The sequence below is a fragment of the Dreissena polymorpha genome, chromosome 1 (genome assembly GCF_020536995.1).
Source record: "Dreissena polymorpha isolate Duluth1 chromosome 1, UMN_Dpol_1.0, whole genome shotgun sequence".
Lineage (NCBI taxonomy): Eukaryota > Metazoa > Mollusca > Bivalvia > Myida > Dreissenidae > Dreissena > Dreissena polymorpha.
This window is the reverse complement of record NC_068355.1, coordinates 200,643,947-200,657,195: the sequence shown is the minus strand read 5'-3', so window position 1 is coordinate 200,657,195 and position 13,249 is coordinate 200,643,947. Positions and strand designations below refer to the sequence as shown.

Sequence of the window (13,249 nt, the reverse complement as noted above, 5' to 3'; positions counted from 1 at the left end):
CTTGAAAAAGACAAATCAAAACGACTTCGTTTCAGATAGCGCTTTACAATGCTTTTAACCCATTTATGCCTAGTGGACTCTCCCATCCTTCTAAATTGGATCAATTTATTTCCAAAATTAGGGATGTCTAGTATATTTATTTCTATATTTAGAATATTTCTTACAGAAATTCCTTTAAGCAAACTGCGCAGACCCTGATAAGACGCCGCATCATGCGGCGTCTCATCTTGGTCTACGCTGTTTGCCAACGCCTTTTTTCTAGACGCTAGGCATAAATGGGTTAAGAACTGAAATGTTTGGTTACTTTCTGAAATCCGCATATTACACACTTTTTGTACACTATTCCGCATTGTCTTTGGCATAAGTTATTAAAGCGTAAATTTCTTTTTTACTTTTACCCTTACAAGGTTGTGAACAAATTAGTACACAATGCTATGCAGAATCTATTCATACACATGAGAGATGTGGATACGGCCTAGTTGGATTTATTCATCTAGGACACAGTAACTTCTCGCATAGAAAGGGACTTTAAATGATCGCTACCGTGACAAAAGGTAATCAACCATCCACTTTATCCCGTGTTAACATATTTTTAAACGACCAATATTTCATTTTGGACAGAACAGAGAGTGGCGTGACAAGGTTTAATAAATTCCCCTTTTCATGAATTGTTTGTGGCTTATGGTATTCAGGACGCTAACAAATGCGTGCATTTTAATACAATCGCGCTTTGTTTTTAGCGTTACAATCGCCAGCTTTATTCTCAGAGACACGTGTTAGTTACAGCGTGCACGAATATTTCAACACATATAGTCAGTAAAAGTACATATACGCTCATCCAAATATAGTTTCGCAGAGTTTTTTAACCCATTTATTAGGGCTGCAACGAATCCAAAAAATTTGTTCGAATCTGAATCCGAATCCAAATATGGTTTCTTACAGTTTTTCGGATTCGGATCCCTCATATAAGAGGAAATTAGAAGTTTCTGTCTAAATTAAAGAAATCAATGGTTTTAGAAGTATAATTTGACTAAAAAACATTAAACATTTATTAACAAAAAATACATAACAAAGTTCTCGTTTAACATTGTAGCAATGTCAAAATAAAACGAAACCTTAACTAGAAATGGCGCGGCAGATGCCGACGCGTATCCCCACGCCGAATGTTTGACCTAGGTGTGCCCCAGGGTTGGTAATGGGGCCATGCATAGCTGAGATTGACCGTATTGTCATAAGAGAAGTTCATCATCAATTAGAAGTGCATTGGTGTAGAAATGAAGAAGTTATAGTAAAAGGCAATTTTGGGTGGGTGTGACATATGTGGGCAGGGCGCCCCAGGTTTGGTAATTGTGCCATGCATAGTTGAGATTGACCGTATTGTCATAAGAGAAGTTCAGTATCAATTTGAAGTGAATCGGTGTAGAAATGAAGAAATTATAGTAAAAGGCAATTTTGGGCGGGTGTGGTCTATGTGGGCGGGGCCCCAGGGTTGGTAATGGGGCCATGCATAGTTGAGATTGACCGTATTGTCATAAGAGAGGTTCAGTATCAATTTAAAGTGAATCGGTGTAGAAATGAAGAAATTATAGTAAAAGGCAATTTTGGGTGGGTGTGGTCTATGTGGGCGGGGCGCCCCAGGGTTGATAATGGGGCCATGCACAGTTGAGATTGACTGTATTGTCATAAGAGAAGTTCAATATCAATTTGAAGTGAATCGGTGTAGAAATGAAGAAATTATAGTAAAGGCAATTTTGGGTGGGTGTGGTCTATGTGGGCGGGGCCCCAGGGTTGGTTATGGGGCCATGCATAGTTGAGATTGACCCTAATGTCATAAGAGAAGTTCAGTATCAATTTGAAGTGAATCCGTGTAGAAATGAAAAAATTATAGTAAATGGATTTTTTTGGTGGGTGTGGCCTATGTGGGCGGGCGCCCCAGGGTTGGGATTGGGGCCATGCATAGTTGAGATTGACCCTAATGTCATAACAAAGTTCAGTATCAATTTGAAGTGAATCCGTGTAGAAATGAAAAAATTATAGTAAATGGACATTTTTGGTGGGTGTGGCCTATGTGGGCGGGGCGCCCCAGGGTTGGGAATGGGGCCATGCATGGTTGAGATTGACCGTATTGTCATAAGAGAGGTCCAGTATCAATTTAAAGTGAATCGGTGTAGAAATAAAGAAGTAAATGTAAAATAACCTAAAAAAATGAGTGATAATTTCTGACGCGGCCCCACCCCAACCGCTATAACTTTTGACCCAGGGGTCAGATCAAAATTCCAAATAGTGCAGGGTCGCACATATGCTCATAGCTACCATGTGTGTAAGTTTCAAGGTTCTAGTGCTTTTAGTGTAGGAGGAGATAGTGGCCAGGACGGACGGACAGACAGACAGACAGACAGACAGACGGACGGACGGCGGAGATAACCACAATATCCCCACCTTTTTTTCAAAAAGCGTGGGGATAACAATTATTCACTTAATAGTTTGTTTGTATACATATGCTTTTCACTGTTCATACAGTTTGATGTTTGTTTTCACAAAAATTAGCATTTCAACATTGTCCGGGTCCAGGCTAGTCCATATAGACGGACTCCCAGAACCTTTGATAATTTTTGCTATGGCGGCTCTGGGAGTCCATATGCACTCCTTCATACACATGGGTGCAGTTCAGCGCACGGAATCCGTGCGCTTCACTAAACAGAGTCACAGACATCGTTCGAGACAAATTGAGGAAAAATAATGAATAAACTTCATAACCATGTTAAAATTACCTGAATGGAAACCTACGGATGTTATCCTTTGCATGCATCCGATAAAAACACGACGATGTTTCAGCACACTTTTCTCGCTGACATTGTTATGTTTAAATTTGAAACAGTGTATTCTGTATCGAATACCACATCGTTATCGACTTTTTGGCTCCAACCCATAACGCGACAAACAAAATATTGGTGTAATGGGACCTGACCTATATTGGGTCAATTTTCTAATATGGCGGATACAACGTATAAAACAAAACCTTAGTCAATACAAATCAATAATTTCTTGCTTTAATGGTACCATTTGGATGAGTTTGTGGTTTAGATAGGTAAATTTTAATAAGCTCTTGCAGTTTCAGTGTTCATTAACCTTTGAATTGTTGATAACATTTTGCACCCATGGACAAGAGAGAGCGCATTGCAACTCTCAGCCTAAGCTGAGAGTTGAATTATTGCAACTAGGTCCAGGCAAGCCCTATGAGCACTGGCGAGATCTCTTGCTGTGCAGAAGATTCTCTCACTGGGCACTGAGGTTCCTTGCATCACAAGATAGCATTTAAACTTAGTAGATGATGCTTTCAAGACATTACAATTTACATGATGCAGGAACTCAATTGGACAGGTCGCGAAATTATGCAAAATTTTCCTGAATAACATTCCAGACACACTGGATCCACTACCGTTGTTTTGAATACAGCTCAGAAAGACAATAAGGATTGAAAACTTACTTATTGCCGATATGAATTGCATTTGTAATGTGTAAATCCTCCATGATTTCGAATTAGTTTTGCTTTGTCGCAAATGACACTCTTATACAATAAAAGCCGAAGGATCTCGAATGATCTGCTATTTTACTCAATCTGAACGCATCGGACAGTGGGCTACACCACACCGTCTCTCTGATGTACGTAGGCGGCCGGCATATTGGATTTGGAACTACTTTAGAAAACAAGATGGCGGCCTTCTCGTAAAGAGGAAAAGTTAAAATGTGTCTTTTAGCTCGTCTTTTTCAAGATAACATTTTATAATTTAATGTAGATCTGTGAATTCCCAAAACGTACTTAAAAACTTGTTAAAATTTAAAGATGCCATTACTGACATACTGATAGGAGTACTTATAGTATTGACATCGAGTAAATTTAAAATTAAATCGACTGTTTTCGTTGTATTTTGAATTTTTGTGAGATACGAGGATTGCTTACATAAACATGATAAAGTATGAAACACATCACTCATTGTATGAGTATGGATGGCCGAGTGGTCTAAACGGTAGACTTTTACTCCATGGGGTCAATGCGCTATGGTTCAAGCCCGTTTGAGGGTTACTTCTATATTTTTATTCAATTTTATTCTTGTCTTTTTTATTGCAGCTTTTTAGATCCAATGTTTGCATTTATCAAAATAGCATAGAGTCTATAATGAAAAAAAAATTTGGGGAGTTCTTATGTTATAGTTAGATTTTGTGACTTATCAATTTAAAGTATTTAATAACAAACTTCAATACATGTCTAATCTGTGAAAACGTCCCTTTGAAATTGCTAGTTTTCCTCTTACATGCCCTTGTATTTTAAGATAGAATACTTTCCTCTCCAGAGGAAAGAGGTATGGGTTTAAATCCCATCGGGGGCTTCAGAGGATGATCCATTTTGAGACAAATGTTAATATTTGCTTTAGTGTATCCCAAAATTAACCTAATATTAAATATATAACTGTGAAAGATAATTCAAAATAATGTTTGTTTCTATATACATTGTGATCCATGGACATGAACATTCAATTATGCAAGAAACATGTATGATTTAAGGGAAGAATACGACAGCAAACTTAGAATGGACATTTATTTTAGATTGTTAAGTAACTAAAACTATAAATGTTGTAAAGCTTGTCAAGTTGTGTATGTCGTCCTTGCTTTTGGACAGCAGAACAGTTAAGGCATAAATGATTACTCTTTTTCTTTAGAATCAACATTGATGCATTATTACTTAAGCAAAGTTGAACTTTAAAAAAACTCTATGAATTGGGAACTGAATTTTTCATGTTTCTCTGCTTTTTATTTACCTGTCATGAACATAATGTTACTGGTGAACAAATGCCTTCTCTCTTTACACTTTACAAGGAGATGGTGTTTTTCATAAATATCCAGGTTAATTTGTATAAATACTGGGTAAGACCTCGTAACATATTTATATACATGTAAGCAATACATTTATGATGATGACATTATGTGTTTCGCTGTAAATTTACAGAGAAAATATACTACAGCCGCATGTCAACAGAGTTGTTAAAAGGGCATTTAGACAGTATTGTCCCTGACTTTTGCCCATTTTGACATATTCTTATAAACAAGAGGGCCACGATGGCCCTGTATCGCTCCACTGCTAAAAAAAGGCTAAAACAAATATTTCTTAACATGTGCAAATACTTAAATATAGGCCCTATTTAAGCACATGAACAATTTTGTGACCCCCTGGGCTGGTTAAAATTTAACCCCAGGGGCATAATTTGAGCAAACTTTGTAGAGGACTACTATACCTCACTACTTACAAAATGTGGTAGCCCTTGGTCCTAGAGTTAAGGATAAGAATATGTTAACAGTTTTCACAAAATAAGCAAGATATAAGCGTATATAATGTTCAATTTTGTGACCCGTGGGTCAGGGTCAAATTTGACCCAAAGGTCATAATTTGAACAACCTTGGTAGAGGACTACAAGATGTTACCGCATACCAAATTTGGAAGCTGTAGTACATATGGTTTCATCGTAAGATTTTTAAAGATTTCACAAAATAGGCGCTTCATAAGCGTTTATTCAATTTTGTGACCCCAGGGGCAGGGTCAAAGTTCACCCCAGAGGCATTATTTGAACAAATTTGGTAGAGGTTTATTAGATGCCACTACATACCAAATTTGGTAGCCCAAGGCCCAATGGTTATGAACAAAAAGATTTTAAAAGTTTTCACAAAATAGGCCCCATATAAGCGTATGTTCAGTTTTGTGACCCCCGGGCAGGGTCAAATTTGACCCAAGGGATAAAATTTGAACAAATTTGGTAGAGGACTAAACACTGTATTATGTGAATTGGGAATAAGACATCAAACTGGGAATGGACATCATTTAGGTGATTTTCTCAAACAAGACTTTTCATTTCATGATCTACATATATTTTTGTAATATATTATCTATAATTTAAGCTTAATAAGAAATTTTCCATGACTTTTTCATTGACAGTGATTGAATTTTTATCATTTAAATTGTATTTTTAAAATGTGTCCATGCGCTGCATTGACACAGTTTCATTTCATGAGGATTTTTTTTTAATTAATATAAAATCCAGTTTTGAAGAAAAATCAATTTAAATGATGCTATTATATATGCAAGTATATGTTTTAATCATAATTTGTAAAACTAGATAAATACAACAGATAAAACTGCATATTATGCACTTTTGATAAAACACAATTTATTCCCAAATTGATATCTTATTCCCAATTCACATAATACAGTGTTACTATTAGATTTCACTACATACCAAATTTGATAGCCCTAGGCCGGATGGTTATGGAAAAGAATATATTTGAAGTTTTTACAAAATAGGCCTTATATAAGCATATGTTCAATTTTGTTACCCCCCGGGGCAGGGTCAAATTTGACCCCAGGGATAAAATTTGAACACATTTGGTAGAGAACTATAAGATGTCACTACTTACAAAATTTGGTAGCCCTAGGCCGAATGTTTATGGACAAGAAGTTTTTAAAGTTTTCACAAAAAAGGCTCCATATAAGCGTATGTTCAATTTTGTGACCCCCAGGGCTGGGTCAAATTTGACCCCAGGGGCATAATTTGAACAAACTTGGTAGAGGACTATAAGATGTCACTACATACCAAAGTTGGTAGTCCTAGACCCAATGGTTATGGACAAGAAGGTTTTAAAGTTTTCACAAAAAACTAGCCCTTTATAAGCATATATTTAATTTTGTGACTCCCGGGGCAGTTTCAAATTTGACCCCAGGGTCATAATTTGCACAAACTAAGAAGAGAACTATTACATGTTACTACATACCAAAATTTGGTAGCCCTATGCCATACAGTTATGGACAAGAAGTTTTTTAAGTTTTCACAAAATAGGCCTTATATAAGCATATGTTCAATGTTGTGATCCTCGGCGCAGGGTCAAACTTGACTCAAGGGGCATAATTTGAACAAACTTGGTAGAGGACTATAAGATGTCATTACATACCAAATTTGGTAGCCCTAGGTCCAATGGCTATGGACAAGAATATATTTGAAGTTTTCACAAAATAAGCACTTTATAAGCATATATACAATTTTGTGACCCCCGGGGCAGTTTCAAATCTGAACAAACTTGGTAGAAGACTATAAGATGTCATTACATACCAAATTTGGTAGCCCTAGGTCCAATGGCTATGGACAAGAATATATTTGAAGTTTTCACAAAATAAGCACTTTATAAGCATATATTCAATTTTGTGACCCCCGGGGCAGTTTCAAATTTGACCCCATGGGCATTATTTTAACAAATTAAGAAGAGAACTATTACATGTCACTTCATACTAAATTTGGTAGCCATATGCCATACAGTTATGGCCAAGAAGTTTTTAAAGTTTTCACAAAATAGGCCTTATATAAGCATATGTTCAATTTTGTGACCCTCGGGGCAGGGTCAAACTTGACCCCAGGGGCATAATTTGAACAAACTTGGTAGAGGACTATAAGATGTCATTACATACCAAATTTGATAGCCCTAGGTCCAATGGCTATGGACAAGAATATATTTGAAGTTTTCACAAAAAAAGCACTTTATAAGCATATATTCAATTTTTTGACCTCCGGGGCAGTTTCAAATCTGAACAAACTTGGTAGAGGACTATAAGATGTCATTACATACCAAATTTGGTAGCCCTAGGTCCAATGGCTATGGACAAGAATATATATTAGAAGTTTTACAAAATAAGCACTTTATAAGCATATATTCAATTTTGTGACCCCTGGGGCAGTTTCAAATCTGAACAAACTTGGTAGAGGACTATAAGATGTCATTACATACCAAATTTGGTAGCCCTAGGTCCAATGGCTATGGACAAGAATATATTTGAAGTTTTCACAAAATAAGCACTTTATAAGCATATATTCAATTTTGTGATCCCCGGGGCAGTTTCAAATTTGACACCATGGGCATTATTTTAACAAACTAAGAAGAGAACTATTACATGTCACTTCATACTAAATTTGGTAGCCATATGCCATACAGTTATGGCCAAGAAGTTTTTAAAGTTTTCACAAAAAAAGGCCATATATAAGCATATGTTCAATTTTGTGACCCCCGGGGCAGTGTCAAATTTGACCCCAGGGGCATAATTTGAACAAATTTGGTAGACTACTATTAGATGTCTCTACATACCATATTTTATAGCCCTAGGCCCAATGGTTATCAACGAGGAGATTTTGAAAGTTTTCACAAAATAAGCCTTAAAGAAGCAATTTTCAATTTTGTGACCCCCGGGGCAGGGTCAAATTTGACCCCAGGTGCATAATTTGAACAAATTTGGTAGAGGACTATTAGATGTCTCTACATACCAAATTTGATAGACCTAGGCCCAATGGCTATGGACGAGAAGATTTTGAAAGTTTTCACAAAATAGGCGTTAAATAAGCAATTTTCAATTTTGTGACCCCCGGGGCAGGGTCAAATTTGACCCAGGGGCATAATTTGAACAAATTTGGCCAGTGGAGCTAAAAACTGATTCTTTGTTTAGCGTGCAAAGGGTATGGAGGAACATTTGTTGGTGCCTTTTAAAAAAGTTGTTTCATTGTGTGGAAAATTGAGTTAAAAAATGTATACACAATGCCTAATATGTGGCAAATTCCAACAATGTCTGTGGTTTTTCATGTAAAAACAAGAGATGTGTTTGTCAGAAACATAATGCCCCCTATTGCACCGCTTTGAAGCCCTATATTTCACCTTTAAGGATGACCTTGACCTTTCAGTACTCAAAATGTGCAGCTCCATGAGATACACATGTATGCCAAATATCAAGTTGCTATCTTCAATATTGCAAAGGTTATAGGAAATGTTTAAGCTTTCGGACAGACAGTTAGCACATATAAGTTGGTTTTACAAATTCACTGAGTGTAAACATTGGGCACTTATATAGCTCAAAGTGACTGGGAAACAAATTCTTGTGTTCTGATTTACACTTGCAAAATTCAAAGTAAAGAATGGTAATTGTTCTCTTATTGCCAACAACTGCATAAATCTTAACATTGTAAATTGGTTGTTTTGTCTTTATTACTACTTTTGTACATTCTTTTGTATTGCCCTCTTTATATTAACTTTCAACATGTATATTATATCCAGTAATTGTAGATATCAGATGTTTTGTGATGTAAATGTGTAGGGTTCTTGTTACTTTTCACACCCATTTCCATTTCATAATGCCTTAACACTGATATAGGATATTAGTGATTTTTGATTATTGTATTTATGTAAACTTATTCTTTATGCTGATGAAAGTGTCATCCTTTATTTTCACAAAGATCCTAGTATCATCGGTAGTGTTTTTTGTAAAGAACTTGAAAATTGTATTAAATGGTTAGTGGATAACAAACTGCCTTGGAAAAACTGGATGTTTAGTGTTTGGTTCCAAAAGGAAATTATCTAAACTTCACTATTTTAATGTAAAATGCAATGATCACACTATTGTTTCTCAATCATCTGTTGGAAACCTTGGTTCAATATTCGAAGCTGATCTTTCTGCTACATCTATTGTTAATAATATTATTAAAAAGGTGAACTGAAGAATAAGATTCTTCAGGGGCGTAGCTAGCATTTTTTTTGAGGCCTGAATATGTTATATATATATATATAACCGGAATATATATTACTGTTGTTCAAATAAGTCATCAATAAAGTATTTGTACGTACATTTAAATGTGATGACAAGATAGTAGTAAACATTGTGTAACTAATGCTCTTTATTAAAGAGTCTTTAATAATATATGCTAATTACTATTTGATCTCAAGACTATAGTCTCAAGTTTAAATTAACGATATTTTTATGCGTATTAATGCCACCATTTTTGTACATTTTCCACCCATCTATAGGGCCCCATTGGAAATAAGTTGCAAACCTTTCATGGGACATCCTGTGGTATATATATTATGTCTTGATTTCAACATCTTGTAACTACTTGTTATTTCAGATTTCTTCCAAATACACTGACTATTTACTTGTAACTGAATGTAAATGATTAACTTTGACTGTGATATTCAAAATGTGATATATCAATGCATTGTGATCCAAAACCTGTGATAATTGTTTTCCAATTGCTAAATGTTCTAAATTGACTGTATTGTATGATCTGTACTTGTATGACATATATATACATATGCATGAATCAATCAATATTTAGAAAAGTGTGACTGACACTGTTTCCAGACATATTACAGTTAAATTACTTCATGTCAGTAATGGCAGTCAGGGATGGAAAATATCTTTTTACAATTGTTGCCTGCACTGTCGACCATATTTAGTGCTTTTGTTTCTCATCTAAAGAGTAAAGACCCAAAACCATGGGCATGCCTGTGATATGTATCTTAAAGTTTCTTAAAAGATAAATAATATAAATTTTAACAACACCACTGCTCAGTTTTAACATTTCCAGTACAGTATGTCTTTTTTTGAGAGGCCATTCTGAATTGAGTTCATTTCCAAGGGCAAAGTTATGCCTTAATATATTAATATTACCAAACTGAACATTGTTACACTGTCCCTAATTTTAATGGCACTTGATTGTTTAAGGCTTTGAAAAGATAGTTGCCTGGTGGGATAACAACATCTGGATAAATGCCTAGGATAAAATATAAACAATATCTGCCAGAAGTACTGTATGGTTGCCATCATCAAATGTACAGAAAGAATCGTTTTTGAAATTCAATCAAGCCCCACTCATTCCATTCCATGAAACCTTTCAGGTGTCTCAATACTGATAATAGCCCCACTGAGGGCCTTATGGCTATGGTCCATATACAGTTTGTGACTGCCTGGCTGGTCACTATAATGCCATTGGGACCAACGTGGAGTTTACTATTTCTTATATTACACGGAAGAGTTTTCTCTGTACCATTGTACAGTGTTGTACGATTGTTTATGGTATAGAACATAAACATATTGATTAAATCTCAAAGATTGTTGCCGGCAGCCGAACATCAGCAATTTTGCAATGAATATAATTTAAGAAATACTGATTCTTTTAAGTTTGAATAATGTTGTTGTTTTCACTTCAATAAACAACTAATTGGCTTTCTTAACATTTTATTAAAATTTGAAAATTTTGCATGCAATAATATCTAATTTTAAACATTAACATTAATGAATATTCTATTATATTACTCCTTAAAGATATTGGTCCTTATATATCTGTATTACCGGTTGATTTAGTGCAAATTTATTGGTGTGTAACCCGAACTATATTTTCGGTGTAATATCTTCCGCCTAGAGGCGTTAGACATATCCTTCCACCAAATACACCCGAGAGACGATCGCCGTTATGGCGGAATTGTCCGAGGAGTCCCGATTGCTATTTTACTGTCACACGTCAATAAATATCGACTATAATACGTTTCTTTTATCTTTTTAATGGAACCAGTCTATATAAAAAAATACTCGTTAAAACAGCGCTAGGTTACATACAACTATAAAAATAAATATTCGGAACCGAAATTTCAAGGGGTGGATCCGTACCCGCGAATCTGAAGTAGGATCCGATATCATCGGATATTTCGGGTACCCGTTGCAGCCCTACCATTTATGCCTAGTGGACTCTCCAATCCTTCTAAATTGGAACAATTCATTTCCAAAGTTAGGGATGTCTAATATATTTATTTATATTTTAAGATTTTTTTTTTACAGAAATTCCTTTAAGCAAACAGCGCACACCCTGATGAGACGCCGCATCATGCGGCGTCTCATCTGGGTCTACGCTGTTTGACAAGGCCTTTTTTTCTAGACGCTATGCATAAATGGGTTAAAAAGTGTTTTGATATTAACCACGTATGCAAAAATTCACTTAAAAAGAAATTAAATTTTAAACTGAACGACTATTGAAATATTAATCGGTATATCTTCGAAAAGCCTGTCTTTTATTTATGATATTTCGCATGAAAAAAACTCATTCGCATCACGGCAAACTCATGCTTGGCAACAGTACTTTTCGGTCATTACTTTGTACGTGATAACAAACTGTTATTACTAACAAACTGATGTATATCACCTATTGTTCACGTACTTATCTCTAATGTTGAATGTAAATAAACTGATGTATATCACCTATTGTTCACGTACTTATCTCTAATGTTGAATGTAAATAAACTGATGTATATCACCTATTGTTCACGTACTTATCTCTAATGTTGAATGTAAATAAACTGATGTATATCACCTATTGTTCACGTACTTATCTCTAATGTTGAATGTAAATAAACTGATGTATATCACCTATTGTTCACGTACTTATCTCTAATGTTGAATGTAAATAAACTGATGTATATCACCTATTGTTCACGTACTTATCTCTAATGTTGAATGTAAATAAGTTAATTGCATTATATGAACCTCGTTCTGGACAATTTCGGCTTAATGCATGTGCGTTGAGTGTTGTCCCAATTCAACGAACAATACCAGCGGGAAGTTTCGTCCATGATAAGCCTGAGCGAACTGCACTGGCTAATATGGGACGACACTTTACGCATATGCGTTAATCATTGTTTTACAAAAACGAGGCTAATTTAGTGTAAAAATCACGTTCTTTAGAACGTGTACGTCTCCAAAATGAACAACAAACACAACGCTATAAATTGAATATACAGCTTGTATTTTGTGTATCTATGCGAGCGACCAGATGACACATTAATAACGTATGACAAAAACAAACGTGAACAATTCACATTTTGATATAGAATTCATAACTCATATATGAACTAACGCTCGTATAGTTTACACAGAAAACAGACTATATTCCTGCAGATAATAATTGTCATAAGAAAAATTGTCAATATTTTATATCCAATAAAATATTAGAAAAATTAGCGTGTTCACTGGTCAGTTAAGCAAAGCCGAATGGTTATTTCACGAGCATAATTAACCGCCAATACAATACACGGAGCGACCGCCACCGGAGACTTTCTTATGCGATGCAAAATACTTGTCCTCTAATTCACTTCGCTCAAATTGGGAAAATTATATTTTACCTATTTTTGCATGTTTATTTATCGACCATTGATCACGGAAAAGTATGCCTTTTTGCGGAACAGAGAATTACGGGACTCCGCATAAGTTCTTTCATAATATTCCGGTCGAACAACATAACTTTGAATTTTCAGTAAATATCTTAGACACTTAATTTTCGTGTTGCCATGTTGGCGTCCATCATGTAGCCACGATAGAATTCGGGTAACAACTAAAAGATAAATT

At 35.4% G+C, this 13,249-nt stretch overlaps 1 protein-coding gene across 1 annotated transcript in view; it reads right to left on the bottom strand.

Annotated features, from left to right (window-relative positions):
- Window positions 1–3,574, bottom strand: part of LOC127864604 (toll-like receptor Tollo) — a 26,231-nt gene extending 22,657 nt beyond the window's left edge. The window contains exon 1 of the mRNA XM_052404367.1: window positions 3,488–3,574. The gene's annotated coding sequence lies outside the window, so the exon portion shown is untranslated. The remainder of the gene's footprint in view (window positions 1–3,487) is intronic.
- Window positions 3,575–13,249: the final 9,675 nt, after the last annotated feature.